At 38.1% G+C, this 14,458-nt stretch overlaps 1 pseudogene; it reads left to right on the top strand.

Annotated features, from left to right (window-relative positions):
• The first annotated feature begins 626 nt into the window (after positions 1–626).
• Positions 627–13,957, top strand: LOC138152873 (small ribosomal subunit protein uS5 pseudogene; annotated as a pseudogene).
• Positions 13,958–14,458: the final 501 nt, after the last annotated feature.

Below are 14,458 nucleotides of genomic sequence, written 5' to 3'. Positions count from 1 at the left end.
TGCTCTCTTTGTCTCTGCATCTGTATCTCTGTGTCTGTCTGTCCGTGTGTCTGTTTCTCTCACTTTGCCTTATCTCCTCTTGAACATGTATGGGTTCTTATCACCTCTCTCCTGGACTATTGCAATAGATCTTTACCCTGCCTTGAATATCTTTCATCTCTCCAATCAATCCTCTACTCACCTGCCTGAGCATTTAAGATCCTTCTTCCCCAGGTTCCAGCCCAACTTTTCGGAGCCTATCTCCTATTGATCCTTATGCTTCAGCCAAATTTGACTTCTAGGTACTCACCTAATATATCCCATGCTCTGCTTCCTTTATACTTTGTGTTCCAATTAGTCCTTTCATGTGAAACACTATTTGTCCCATGTTCATCTGCCAAAATACTATTACTTTTTTTTTCAAAATAAAATGTAATTGTCACCTCTTCCATTAAGCCAGCCCTGTTCCCTATTCCTAAATGAATGATTGCACCTGTTTTCCAAGATATGGTAAGGGATTATACCTGTGATTTTATTAGTACAGGAAACTGGAAGATGAGTAAATTTCCTCTACCAACCCGTTATCATTTTCATTACAAATTGTAGGCTTAGAGAGTCACACACACAGCCCAACGAGTTAACGGCAGATGTTGAGAGTCATAAAGACAAAATGTGTCAAAGGTAAGACTTGAATCAAGGTCTTCCTGGGTCTTTGGTGAGTTTTCTACCCACAACAACCCATGCTTCTAACCTTTTTTAGGGTTATCATGCATCCCTATCTTGCATTTTTTATTTCTGTACTTGTCTTCTTTCCTTTACTAGATTACAAACTCTTTCATATGTGCATCACTGGTGCCTTGTTCAGCACCATGGACATCTGATATACTTAAAAATGTTTGTGCACCCCATGTTCCAAGACCTCCCAAGGTCTCTCAACCCACATGAAAGGCATTCAGTTCTGTGGGCCTGACCCAAAGGATTCACTTTCTCTCTTTGATTCTTTATGACCTTGTCTTGATTTTTCTATGAACATCTTCAAAATATATCTCAGGCATGGTTGGTGTCTAGGTAATAACCTCCCCACCAAAAAAAACTTAAATAGTCACTTAGTACATAATATTGCCACAGGAAATTCATATGGCACAAAGGTATCATCAGGGCCCAGATAGTTCCATAAAGCATTCAGATAGCCCATCACACTTAATAACTCCATTGAGAAAGCAAAAACACCTGTGTGTGTGTGACCAATGAACACATATTTTCCTTTCATGCACTTTCCAAACAAATCAGAGAAATCATGGATGACTTGTGAGGTTCATTCTTAGACTCTCAGACTTTGGCCTCAATCCTCCAACTACAAGGTAAGCATCTTTGTGATCCACTTTTCCCCACAAACATGCAGTTTAGGAAACCATCTCCTTCCTGAAGGCAACTGACCACTCTTAAAATTGGGAGCTCCAAAATTCAGAGGGACTTATGGGATAACTCTCAAGACTGTGAATGACTATTCTTTGGATTAAGAGTCTCTGATCTTTATTCATAAATAAAAACAAAGAAAGAAGAAGACAGTTAGGGGCTCTTCTCTCAAGCTGCTGGGATAAGCACAGGCTGTTTGCCACATGCTCACTACTACAACTTGTCATTTTCTGTTCCCCATTCCCATCTCCTTACTTCGTTATGGTTAAGAAGTCCAAGGAAGAGAACACCTATGTTTGCATGTATGGATACATACAAACACACATACATACATATATACACATGCATATATGTATATTCACCTACAGTCATCTATGCATATATAAACACACATCCTTATATATGTATTCATAAACACACAAATATATTATCTATATGTCTATAGAAAGATATATATTCAAAACAAACAAAGAAAAATCGTCTGTGCTATCAAGAAACTCACATAAAATGACATGACAACATGGAGATAATTGTGTATAAATTTATATGAAGGATAAAATGGGAGTGGTCTCAGAGTGATGGCATTGAGATTGTGTTTGTCAGGATGGCTAGGTGGCACAGTGAATAGAGCACTGACCCTGGAGTCAGGGGGACCTGAGTTCAAATCCAGCCTCAGACACTTAACACAAAAACTAGCCATGTGACCTTGGGCAAGTCATTTAATCCCAATTGCCCTCTAAAAAGCAAAAAAAAAAAAAGTTGTGTTTGTCCTTCATTTTTGAAGACCATGGCATTGGGGAAATGATGACATTACTAGTAGTTGACTTTGATTTGAGTGATGGAGGGTTTTGCCTCACTTTCTCCTCCAGAGCCATCTGGATCCATTGAGGAGATATTCATCAGGATGACTGGAGATTGCCCAGGATGCAATAGGAGACCCTGGCCCTTTTTAGCTAAGGCCCTTTTTTTTCATGTACTCGCTTAAAGTGAGGTAAGGCCCATTCGGTGAGTAGACCTCTTTAAGAAGTGTCAAAGAGGGGCAGCCAGGTAGCACAGTGAGTAAGAGCACCGGCTCCAGTGTTGAGAAGACCTGGAGATCAAATCCCGGGCTCAGACACTCAGCACCCACCCAGAAACACCTGGCCGTGTAACCTTGAGCAAGTTATTTAACCCCAATTGCTTAGGGATGGCCAGGTGGCTCAGCGAGTAAGAGCACTGGCTCCAGTGTTGGAATGACCTGGACCAAATCCGGGCTCAGATACTCAACACCACACCCAGAAACAATAACTGGCCGTGTAACCTTGAGCAAGTTACTTAACCCCGATTGCTTAGGAAAAAAAAAAAAAAGAAATGTCAAAGGATGGACCCTTTAATTAGAAAAAAAAATAATTAAGTCGTGAGGGGAAGACCATCAGGGTTGTTGTTCCAAAGAGAAACAGTCATGATTGCTAAGGCATGTGGGTCCAAAATGCAAACATTAAGTGGAATTTAGGTAGGGACCTATTGTGGTTCAATGTATGATCTTCAGAGTCAACTGGGTTTTAGGTTTTGTGAAAAGGAAGGAAGGAAGGGAGGAAGGGAGGAAGGAAGGAAGGGAGGAAGGGAGGAAGGGAGGAAGGAAGGAAGGAAGGAAGGGAGGAAGGGAAGGAGTGAGGGAGGGAGGGAGAGAGGAAGGAAGGAAGAAAGGAATCTAGTCAGTAAACCCCAAGTTAAGTGGGCAGCTTCTGGCCATCAAAATTTAACTTCCTTTGGAGAGGAGGAGAGGGAGAGGGAGAAGACAAGCTGAGTTACCTAACTAGCTGGGTCCCCATTCAGGCAGCTTGGTCTACTCACAGATTGTGTTTATCTTTTATTTTCAAAGAGGACCATCACATTAGGGAAAAGATGACATGACTTGCAGTTGACTAAAGGAGGACTTGGAGTAGCTTTTTAGAGCTGACGACATGAATGAAGCCAGGGAACCTAGGAATTAGAGATAAGGAGGGAGAACATTCTAGCTAGGGAGTGCTCAGGGACAGGAGAGATAGAGTGCTGTGTATGAGCAACAGCAAGAAGACCAATGTTATTGGATCAAAGAGTACATAGAAGATAATTAAGGTATAAGAAAACTGGAAGGAGAGGAATATGCCAGGTTATAAAGGCCTTAAAAAAGAGTTTTCCTTATTTGATTCTGGAGATAATATAAAGTCATTGAATTGTATCAAGCAAAGGTGAAATATGGCATTGTCAGACCTGAACATTAGTTAGATCACTTTGATAGATGAGTGGAGGATGAACTGGAGTATGGAGAGACTTGAGAAGAATAAGATCCAGTAGACTATTGCAATATTTCCAGTATGAGGTGATGAGGGTGTCTATCAGAATGGTTACTATGTAGGAGGAGAAAAAAAAGAGGCTTTAGAGGATGTTAAAGGTAAAATTCCATATGACTTGACAACTGTATAAGCGCACACTGGGGATGGTGAAAGAAGATGAGGAGAGGACAACATTGATATTGAGAGACAGTATGTCTGGAAGGATGGCATTACACTTGACAATTATAAGAAAGTTAGGAAAAATTTTGGGTTTTGGGATAAAGAGTTCAGTTTTGATCCTAATGAATTTAATATGTCTACAGGATATTCAGTTCAAGATGTCTAATAGGCAGTTGAACATTTCAGACTAGAAATCAGGAAAGAAGTTAAGGCTAAACAAATAGATCTTAGTCATCAGCATAGAGATTATAGTTGAAACCACTGGAGATGATGATATCATGGATTTAAATAGAATTGAGGGAGAAGAGGGGCCATGATGAAATAAGACAATAATTGTAAAGCACTTAGTGCAATGCCTGGCACAGTACATGTTTAAAAAGCTGTTCCTTCTTCCTTTCTACTTCTTCTAGGTCAGAGACATGTGGAACACCCACCATTAGCAGCCATGACCTGGACAAAGATCGAGAAAAAGGAAATGAGACATATAGGAAGAGAATCAAGAAAGAGCACTGTCAAGAAAGCCTAGAGATAGGAGAGTACCAAGGAAATGAGGTGATTGGCAGTGTTAAAAGCAGTAGAGAAGTTAGGAAGACTGATTATTGGTGGGGAAAGCCATTAGATTTTGCAATTAAGGAATCATTAGTAACATTGAAGAGAGGCATTTAAGTTAAATAATGAGGCTGGGAAGCCAGACTGTAAAGTTACGAAGATAGTGAGAGAAAAGCAATTGGAGGTAGCTAATACGTACGGCTTTTTCATGAAGTTTAGCCAAAAAAGGAGGGGAAATCTTGAGGCTGGAGGGGACATTGGCATGTTTGTAGGCTGCAAAGAAGCAGCCAGTAGACAGGTAGCAGTTGAAGATTAGAGTAAGACCAATAGGAAAAAGGAGATAGTGGAAGAAAGCATCTGAGAGAAGTGAGGTGATTTATAGAAGAGAAGAGAGCTCTCTGTGAATGGCCTCAAACTTTCAGTGAAATATGGATAAAATTCTCTACTCAGGTGGGTGGGAAAGGAGTAACAATTAGAGGTTTGAGGAGGGCTAAAACTGTTTGGAAAAGCTAGCATGGTGAGTGGGATAGTGCTTCAATTAGAAAAATGAAAAAGGATAGCCTTGGCACAGTTAGTGCCCAGTTGAAATAATGAGGCATAAACTTGTAGTAGACCCAATCAGCATTGGGTTTATTCATCTTCTTTCACCATCACATGATTAGGAGGATAGGTAGCAGATGGTGGGAATAATTGAAGGCTGGAGTTTGGCTAAGAAAGATCTTTGAACAGGCAGTTTTCAGGTAAGGTAATTAAAGCTATCTATAGTCATATTAAAAAATGCTCTAGATCACTATTGATTAGAAAAATGCAAATTAAATAACTCTGTGGTACCACATCACACCTGTCAGATTGGCTAACATGACAAAACAGGAAAATGATGAATGTTGGAGATGTGGGAAATTTGGAACACTAATGTATTGTTGGTAGAGTTGTGAAATGATGCAACCATTCTGGAGAACAATATGGAACTTTGCCTAAAGGTCTATAAAACTGTTCCTACCCTTTGATCCAGGTAAACCTTTTCTAGATCTATATCTCAAAGAGATCATAAAAAAGGGAAAAGGACCCAGAGTGCAAAAAAAATATTTACAATAACTCTTTTTGTGTTGGCAAAGTTGGAAATCGAGGGGATACCCTTCAACTGGAGAATGACTGAACAAGTTGTGGCATATGAATGTAATGGAATACTATTGTGCTATAAGAAATGATGAGGAGATGGACTTCATAATGACCTGGAGAGACTTATACTGATGCTGAGTGAGGAGAGAAGAACCAGAAGAATTTTGTATACAGTAACAGCAACATTTTATGATGATCACCTTTAATAGACTTAGCTCTTAAAAGCAATGCAATAATCTAAGATAATTTCAAAAGACTCATGATGGAAAATGCTATCTACCTCCAGAGAAAGAACTATGGTATCTGAATGCAGATTAAAACATGCTATTTTCTCTCTCCTTTTCTGTTTCTTCTTTCTTGTGGTTTTCCCCTTTGTTTCTAATTCTTATTTACAACATGACTAATGTAGAAATATGTTTGATATTAAATAGCCAATATCTGATTGAATGCTGTCACTGAGGAAGGGAAAGGGGGAAGGAGGAGAAAGTTTAGAACTCAAAATCTTATGGAAGTTAATGTTGAAAACGAAAAACAAACAAATATATATATATGTATATATATATTTTATAAAAGAAAGATCTTTTAAAGGATAAAGTGAAGGGCTCAGGAGGAAAGATAGTATAGATTTGAACTGGTTCTCCAGGGGATCATGATCAGGAAAGTAAGAGATTAGAGCCAGGACAAGGGTGATTGAAGGAAAAAAAAACAGCAACAGCAACAACAACATCAACAAAACAAAAACTGAGGTGTGAAAATATCGGGGGTCAGGGCAAGGGTAATGAACAGGATTTGGAGTCACAAGGAAGAGGAATAGGTGAAATAACAGCAGATTATGATATTGACGAACATGGATATGGACCATTTATGCATGATGGTAAAAACTGATTATATGGCCATCTCTATGTGTAGCTATAGTGGAATAGAGGGCTAGGTCATTGAACATGATTGTGTTGAGGTACTGAGTGCTAAGACAATTTGAAGGCGAGTCAATATGTATATTGAAGTCCCCTTGAATGAGGCAGAGCAGAGAAAGATGTGACCCAAGCATGGAACTCAAAGAGGAAGGAAAGAAAGTGTTTTTGCAATCTGCAAATGAGAGTTACAAAAAACTTTATTGGGTAATAAATATGGATTGGATAAACCTTAAAGTAAGAGAGACTACTGATTGTGGTGATAGAGGGAGATGTTGGAAGTGGCAATAGGAAATATGGAGTCCTTCATCATAAGTCAAAGAGTATGAAACAAAGGGCAACCAGTGTTGGAAACTATAGCCAAGAAAGTTGTGTCATTAAGAGAGAGCCAGGACTCAGTGAGTTCAAGAAGATGGAAGACAGAAGCAAAACTGTTTTGAAATGAAATCTATTTCATTACCTATAGAGCATGCATTCCAGAAAAAACAGTAGAAGATCTAGAGCAGAGTTGGAACAAAGACCACTGGTAGCTCAGAATCACTGGAATGGGGAGGGTGGAGGTGGTGTGATGGGTTGGAAGTGTTTTAATCATTAAAGAATGAGTTAAGCTATATTATCTTTGCTCACAGTGGATCATCTGTGACTAGAGCTGTTCCAGGAAACTACTGGGACAGCATAAAGAGTCTATGTGTGACTAGAAGAGAAAGACATACAGATAGAGATGACGATGAAGATGATGGTGATGATGACGATGATGGGGTAGCTATATAGGGTTCTTGGAGTCAAATGAATTGGTGCCTGCAAGGCAAGCTTTGGAGGGCTTTAAGTAGCCAGAGACATTACCAGAAGGATAACTGATTCATCAAAGGCACACTGTGGTTGCAAATTTAGGGTGGGTGTTAAGGGGAAAAAATCCAAACAAGAGATATATCACAAAGAAATGGGAATATCAAGGAAGTAAAAGTTTCCTCTTTATTTGAGGTCTTCAAGAAAAATTTGAAGAGCTTCTGGACAGGTTATTTTCCATAAGTATATTTTATTTATTTTTGGTATCGTGTATTTGAGTAGATGGTTACTGAGTTCTTGCAACTCAGAAATTCTGTACTTTTTTTTAAAATAACCAAGATCCTAAAATTGATCCAACTTCCTAGGGACATGTTATATCTCTTTGGTGTAGAGTAGACATAATAGAGCAGGTCTCCTATTCCTATTTCAAATTCACCCTTCTTAAAACAGCACAGCAGTGGCCTCAGTGGTGACACGGGGCTTCACTACCATGTAATGGTGGCACTAATGTAAGCCAGAGATAACTACTACTTCCCTTAGTCTTCTTTGAAAAGTGGAGAGTCAGAATATTCCAATAGCCTCAAAGAACACAGATTTTCCATGGAATTCTTTACCAGTTTTTCAAATCACAATGTATCAATACTCCCCACCTCTTTTTTGCTCCTTTCTGGGATCTTTAAAAAACAAAACAAAGCCAAAAACAAAAAAAACCCTTATGATTCAAATACAGAAACAAATTATCCCCTCAGTATCAGAACTTACACATTTTTTTGATTGAATGTTTTACCTCGTGGACGTCAATGTCTCGAGGATGCTGCCTTTGCTTTATTGCCATGGCTACCCTGGGGAATCAATGCAGAGAGGATGCTGACACATCAGCCTCCTAAAAACAGCAATATTATTAGCATCCCCAACTCTTCTCACCCATTCTCAACAGGATTTTGAATTTCCAAAGATGTGTCTTCAAAATAGGTTGCCGTGAATGCAGCAATATCATTTTAAGGAACTGCATACAAGTGCTCTAGCCTGATTCTGATTGCCTGCTTTATTTAAATGTTGCACACTCTGGGATTTCCTTGAAAAGACTAAAAATCCAGCCACCTGATTCCTTAAAATCCTCAGTGAGAAGTGAACGGCTGTCCTACTTGGACTGCTTGGCCTAGTTGGGAATATTAAAATGGATTATCAGAAAAAAAAAAAGTAGGTTATTTTGGATCCATGTAGCAAGAAAAATTTTTCTTTTGTTTGTCTTGTTTTTTATGATGGGGTAGTCATGGGGAGAGGTGTGAAGAATCAAGGAAGGCAGGAGCTTGTAAGAATGAGTTGGGCCAGTTTCCTTTTTTTAAAAAAAAAAGTAGAACCAATATACAATGGGTGTTTTACATCTTACCTTATTCTATATTGCTATAATGTATTTTTATTTTCCAAAAAAAAAGTGGTGCTAAAAATCAAGATCACAGCATAACATTTCTATTTCCTCTTCTGGTTCTCTTTGTTGTCAAGATAAATATTCTTTTGTGTCATAAACATAAATCTATTATCTCCATGAGGCAATATTCCTAAATCAAAGCTTTAAATGAACCTTATGGTAATGATGACTTCGGAGAACATTTTTACAGGATGTATAACCTCTCTTAAAACACTTCCAAAAAGAGGTATTTTATTTGCTCTCTGGCTCTGAAGTGGTTGTGATGAATACTCATTTGTAAATGTTAGTAGTAAGGTCACTATGACATGGCAGAGGGGAAAATATGAATGCAGAAACTGGAAGATGGGTTGATTCATTTCACAAAGGTAAATATCGAGGCCCTGCATAACTGTCTGCATTTAATTAGATTGTCAAAAGATTTTGACAAAGACCTCCAGTGGATTACTGAGTAAACCTGAGCTTGCTGATTACTTCTATTGAATTGTGTCTTGTCGTTCATAGCTTTTAATAGAATTGATCTAATCAGGCTAGTTCTATTTCCTTATCAATTGTATACCCTTCTTTTGTTTGCATTGGAAACTAGAAGGTTTTCTAGAAACGATTTTTTCTCCTCCCAGGTTGCTATAGCTGGTCTATGCTCAGGCACACACTTTAGATCTCTGCTGATTATGTATATGTATATGTAGGTATGTATATATACATAAGCACACATATACATATATTCATACATAAATACACATATGCCTATACACAAACACATGCATACACCCAAACACATACACATAAATACACACAAACATGCACGTGTGTGTGTTTTTGTATCAGTAAGCATGATTTTGTGATTTTGGTTTAACTTTTCTTCCCTTGGTTTTCAAAAATTATATCTTTTATAGAATGTTTCCTTTTCAAGTTCATTATAAAAACAATACAAAACTAAGGTCATTTAAAAATAAACAAACAAAAAAGCAAAATCATAGGAATACCTTGGTAGTGATCATGATATTTTTTAAAGACAGAACACATTCTCTTTTACGTGTTTAATTATGTATTATTATCTTCTCACTTGAAACTGACATTATAGAAATTAATGATAAATCTAGAGAACCAGAGGAAATGCCATACAAAGCAATTTTCCTCTCCCGAATAACAGATGAATTCCTAGAAAAACCTTCAAGTTAATAAAGGTAACATTTAAGGCCAGAAGTTAAATGACCTTTGTAAATCTATTAAGAGTGGTTAAAGGTCAAAGTAAAAGTTGAAAAATAAAAGTCCCCACTTCAGCAGCTGCTTCCTAGTCCACTTCAATAAATAAGTGTGAGATGTGACAGGGGGTCCTTTAGAAGCCAGATTTTATGTATTAAACATTTACTGTCACTGGCATAAGCACACAGTTTGTCATAGACAAATGCTGCATTTCCCCCAAAACCCTAAAAAGTAAAAAAAAAACACCATTCCCTTCCAAAACAGGGAATGTTTTTAAAGGACAGGTTTTGACTAGCTTGGTATAAAATTATGAAATGAAGTCAAGGGCAAAAATTATTTGTAATGTTTTAAAATAACTCCAGAGTTATAGGCATTTTCCAGATGTCACTGAAGTTACAGGTATTTTTTTCTGATTAAAAGTCAAATAGAGTAGATAATCTATTAAAGTGGTAAGTTGTTCAATGGGAATCTTCTGCATCAAGATGAGAAATGTAAAAATGGTTCACTCTCTAGAGTTATATCAGCCAAAAGAGAAGATAGTGCTGAAATAATCATGTTTTCCAAGTCATAAAAGACAATGCCTAACCCCTATATTCTGTAAACATTTAACTCTCGGCAATTGATTGAACCAAATACATTGATTTTATTGAAATGAGTATGATATCAATTGGTTCTTTTAATTTTATTCACTATTATATATTGTAGATAAGTTTACTCATAGGTTACCCTTATGTTCCATAGAGGTTTATAAATTATCAAACAATTTAGAATAAAGCAGAAAATCATGGTAGCATTCCCAATATGACTGAAGCTAGAAAGGAAGTAAATCTCAATTATGTTTTCTATGGGCCTCAGTTTACTCATCTGTAAAATGAGAGGATTGGACAAGAGGTTCTCTGAGGTCTCCTCTAGCTTTAAATCAATAAACCCACATTCATGTGAGACATACAGACATGAAAACCTCTAAATTCTAGAGCTGTATGTGGGGAAAAGTGACTAGCACTTTGCTTCATGATGCAGAAATTCAAAGTTTTCTTGTAGTACTTCTACTAATTAAGCAGACAGAAACAACTGATTAGTTTTAATGGTAGATGCAAACAGCTGGCTAGACTTAATAGGAAGCTAACAGATGTTCATTTCCTTCTCTGCCCCTGAAACCAATGTTTATATCTCAGGTGAGTTTCTACCTACTATATCTCATGATTCCCTTTCCCTTTGTGATGACCTGTTCAGCAATGACTTCACAGCCTTGCAGTGTACCTTTTTCTAGACCACATAGAGTCTTCTGAGTTTCCCCCAGAGGTCTCTCTTACACCAATCATATTTGTCTCACAATGTTGATTTGGGAGTGATGTGGTGATTCTTTCTCTATATGAATTTTGTGGTGCAACAGGATCAGTAGTTACAGATCTTCTAGAATAACTTCCACCTATAAATCATAAAATCCTATGGAGGCAGAGAAATAAAATGATGCTTCTCCATGTTTCCTTAGATTATCAAGTAATAGAATCATGACATATCTAGTTTTACAGGTCTAATTTGCTAACAAAAGCTATGCCAACTCTTAAACCATAGAATCAACTGCTTTTCAGTCAAAGGGATGAGAAGGAACCAAACTGAATTAAATCACAAAACCCTTAAGGACCTGGTCCAGATTTGTGTCCCCAGAGCCCTGTTTAGTTCCTTGCATATAATAGACACTCAATAAATATTTGTCAATGATGATGATTACTGTAATTAAGTTAATTACCCTGAATAGACTAAGCCAACCTTTGTAAGCTAATTCATTTGCCTCCTGAAATCATGAAATTCCCAGCTCTTCCATTATATGTGTAGTCATGTGGGGTTTCTTTGTATATTTCACCCTGACAAACAAACCATACAGGCCACATAAAAATTTATCCAACTACATTATTTTTTGTTTCTATTTTTGTTTTGTTTTGAGTTTTTTGTTTGTTTTGTTTTTGTTTTGCCAGACTATGGACTGTTAATCATGAAACACTATAGACTGAAGAATTAAATTTGAAAATCATTCCAAGGGCAAAGAGGAGGCTTATGCTAGGTACAAGCTGCTTATAATGTATTATAAACAAGGAATTTATTATTTTCATTTATTTATTTTAAAGCAATCGGGGTTAAGTAACTTGCTCAAGGCTACACGGCCAGTTATTTCTGGTTGTGGTGCTGAGTATCTAAGCCCGGATTTGATCCAGGTTATCCTGACACTGGAGCCGGTGCTCGTACTTGCTGAGCCACCTGTCTGCCCCTAAGCAAGTGGGGTTAAGTAACTTGCTCGAGGTTACACGGCCAGGTGTTTCTAGGTGGGTGCTAAGTGTCTGAGCCCGGGATTCGATCTCCAGGTCTTCTCAACACTGGAGACAGTGCTCTTACTCGCTGTGCTACCTGGCCGCCCTAATAAACAAGGAATTTAAAAGGAGAAATGGTAGAAAGAGTATAATTTTTAAAATGTATGAACAAAAATTAATCTGGGCTGGCTATATGGTAAATAAAAGAATAGTGTTAGATAGCACATGTACCCCACTGATACCATTGTGCCAATCAAGTGAAAGAGAACAGGGTTGACTTATGTTGGGTATATATCACCCTGTAGTAGCCTATAGAAAGATATGAACAAAACTTGCACAAGGTGAGCAGCCATAAATATGTTGCAATTTATTTGTCAAAGGAAATACCCACACTGGTAAGATCTCAAGGTTCTGATATATGGTTAGTGTTTAAAACTCTGTGGCATAGCTTTCATTAGAGATGAAAATAAGGTACAGAAAAATAAAGTATATGCCAAAAACTGAGGTTATTTATGTTTCCTCTCCACTCCCCATTAGTCAGATGTCTACCTCAGTCCTACATTTTATTTTATATCTAATATATGTTTTAAAGAATCAGAAAAGGAAAGAAATCAATTGGACATTCAATCAGCAAGTATTTGTTTATTATTGACTATGTTCCTGGGGAGTTAATCATTGGAAGACTAACAAGGTATAAAATGTAGCCCCTGCCTTTGTCTTACTTACCTGAGGAAACAAGAGAGATTAGATAAATGAAGGAATAATGGAATTATACAAAGAAATATACACATGCTAAGTGAATAGTGTAGGGGTTTAAGTGTTATGGTGGTTCATAGGAAGTCTAAATTAATTACTTTATGTACCCAGAGAGAGTTATGTCATTCATGGAAGAGGTAATATTTAAATTCAGCATTAAAAAATAAGAATGGGCTTCTACTTCTAGTGAACACCAAATGGCAGACAACACTGGTGCTGAAAGAGGTGCAGGAGGCCCCAGAGGTCTGAGGTTGAGCTCCGGGCTGTGGTTGAGGCTGTGGCTGTGGCCGCGGGTCTCAGGAAGGAAAGGCTGAAGACAAGGAATGGGTTCCTGCCACTAAGCTGGGCTGGCTAGTCAAGGACATTAAGATCAAGTCTTTGGAAGAGATCTATCTTTTCTTGCTTCCTATCAAGGAGTCTGAGATCATAGATTTCTTCCTGGGATCTTCATTGAAAGATGAGGTTCTGAAGATCATGCCTGTTCAGAAACAAACTAGAGTTGGACAACGTACCAGGTTTAAGGTTTTTGTGGCCATTGGTGACTACAATAGCCATGTTGGTCTGGGTGTCAAGTGCTACATGGAAGTGGCCACAGCTATTTGTGGTGCTATTATTCTGGCCAAGGTGTCCATCTTTCCTGTGAGACATGGCTACCGGGGAAACAAGATTGGTAAACCTCACACAGTACCCTGCAAGGTCACTGGGCAATGTGGGTCAGTTCTGGTGAGCCTGATTCCCATCCCTAGAGGTACTGGCATTGTCTCAGCTCCTGTGCCTAACAAGCTCCTGATGATGGCTGGAATTCATGACTGCTACACTTCTGCAAGAGGCTGTACTGCCACTCCAGGCAACTTTGCTAAAGCTACCTTTGACGCCATTGCCAAAACATACAGCTATCTAACCCCAGACCTATGGAAGGAGACTGTGTTCACTAAGTCTCCTTATCAGAAATTCACCAACCATCTTGTGAAGACTCACACTCCAGTGTCTGTCCAGAGGACCCAGGCAGCTGCTGTGGCAACCACATAGATATATATTTCTAATAAACAAATAAATTGAACTATGCCTGCTAAAAAAAAAAAAAGAATGGAAGTAAAAACCAAGATGGCAGAATGGCAGGAAGCAATATGGAGCTCTTTTTTATATACTCCTGAAATTTATTTTAAGACTATATATATATATATATATATATAAACACACATCACAGGGAGTCCTTTATCTAGCCAAACAGCCTAGGGAGACAAAAAGAGACGTGTTCAGATATTAAGGACTAGATTGGACTTGGTCTAAACTGGAAAGGGAGAACTCCAGCACCATCCTAGGGTGAAGCTATGGACCAAGGAAAGAGAAATTTTAAATCCATACCGAAGGCACTGAGAGGAGAAGATACAAACTGGCAGCTTTGTCTCCTACCATCCAAATTCAGCACACAAATGCAGGGTGAATTGAGAAGGGATTTCTGGAGTGGGGTGGTGTTCTGGAGGAAGAAACATGTGGGGAGTGTATGAAGAAAGGAGGAAGTTTAGAAAC

This window comes from Petaurus breviceps, unplaced genomic scaffold (assembly GCF_028583685.1).
Source record: "Petaurus breviceps papuanus isolate PSGF00001 unplaced genomic scaffold, PetGlider_PUasm1.0 90977, whole genome shotgun sequence".
In the NCBI taxonomy this organism is placed as follows: Eukaryota; Metazoa; Chordata; class Mammalia; order Diprotodontia; family Petauridae; genus Petaurus; species Petaurus breviceps.
This window is presented reverse-complemented; position numbering and strand designations above follow the sequence as displayed.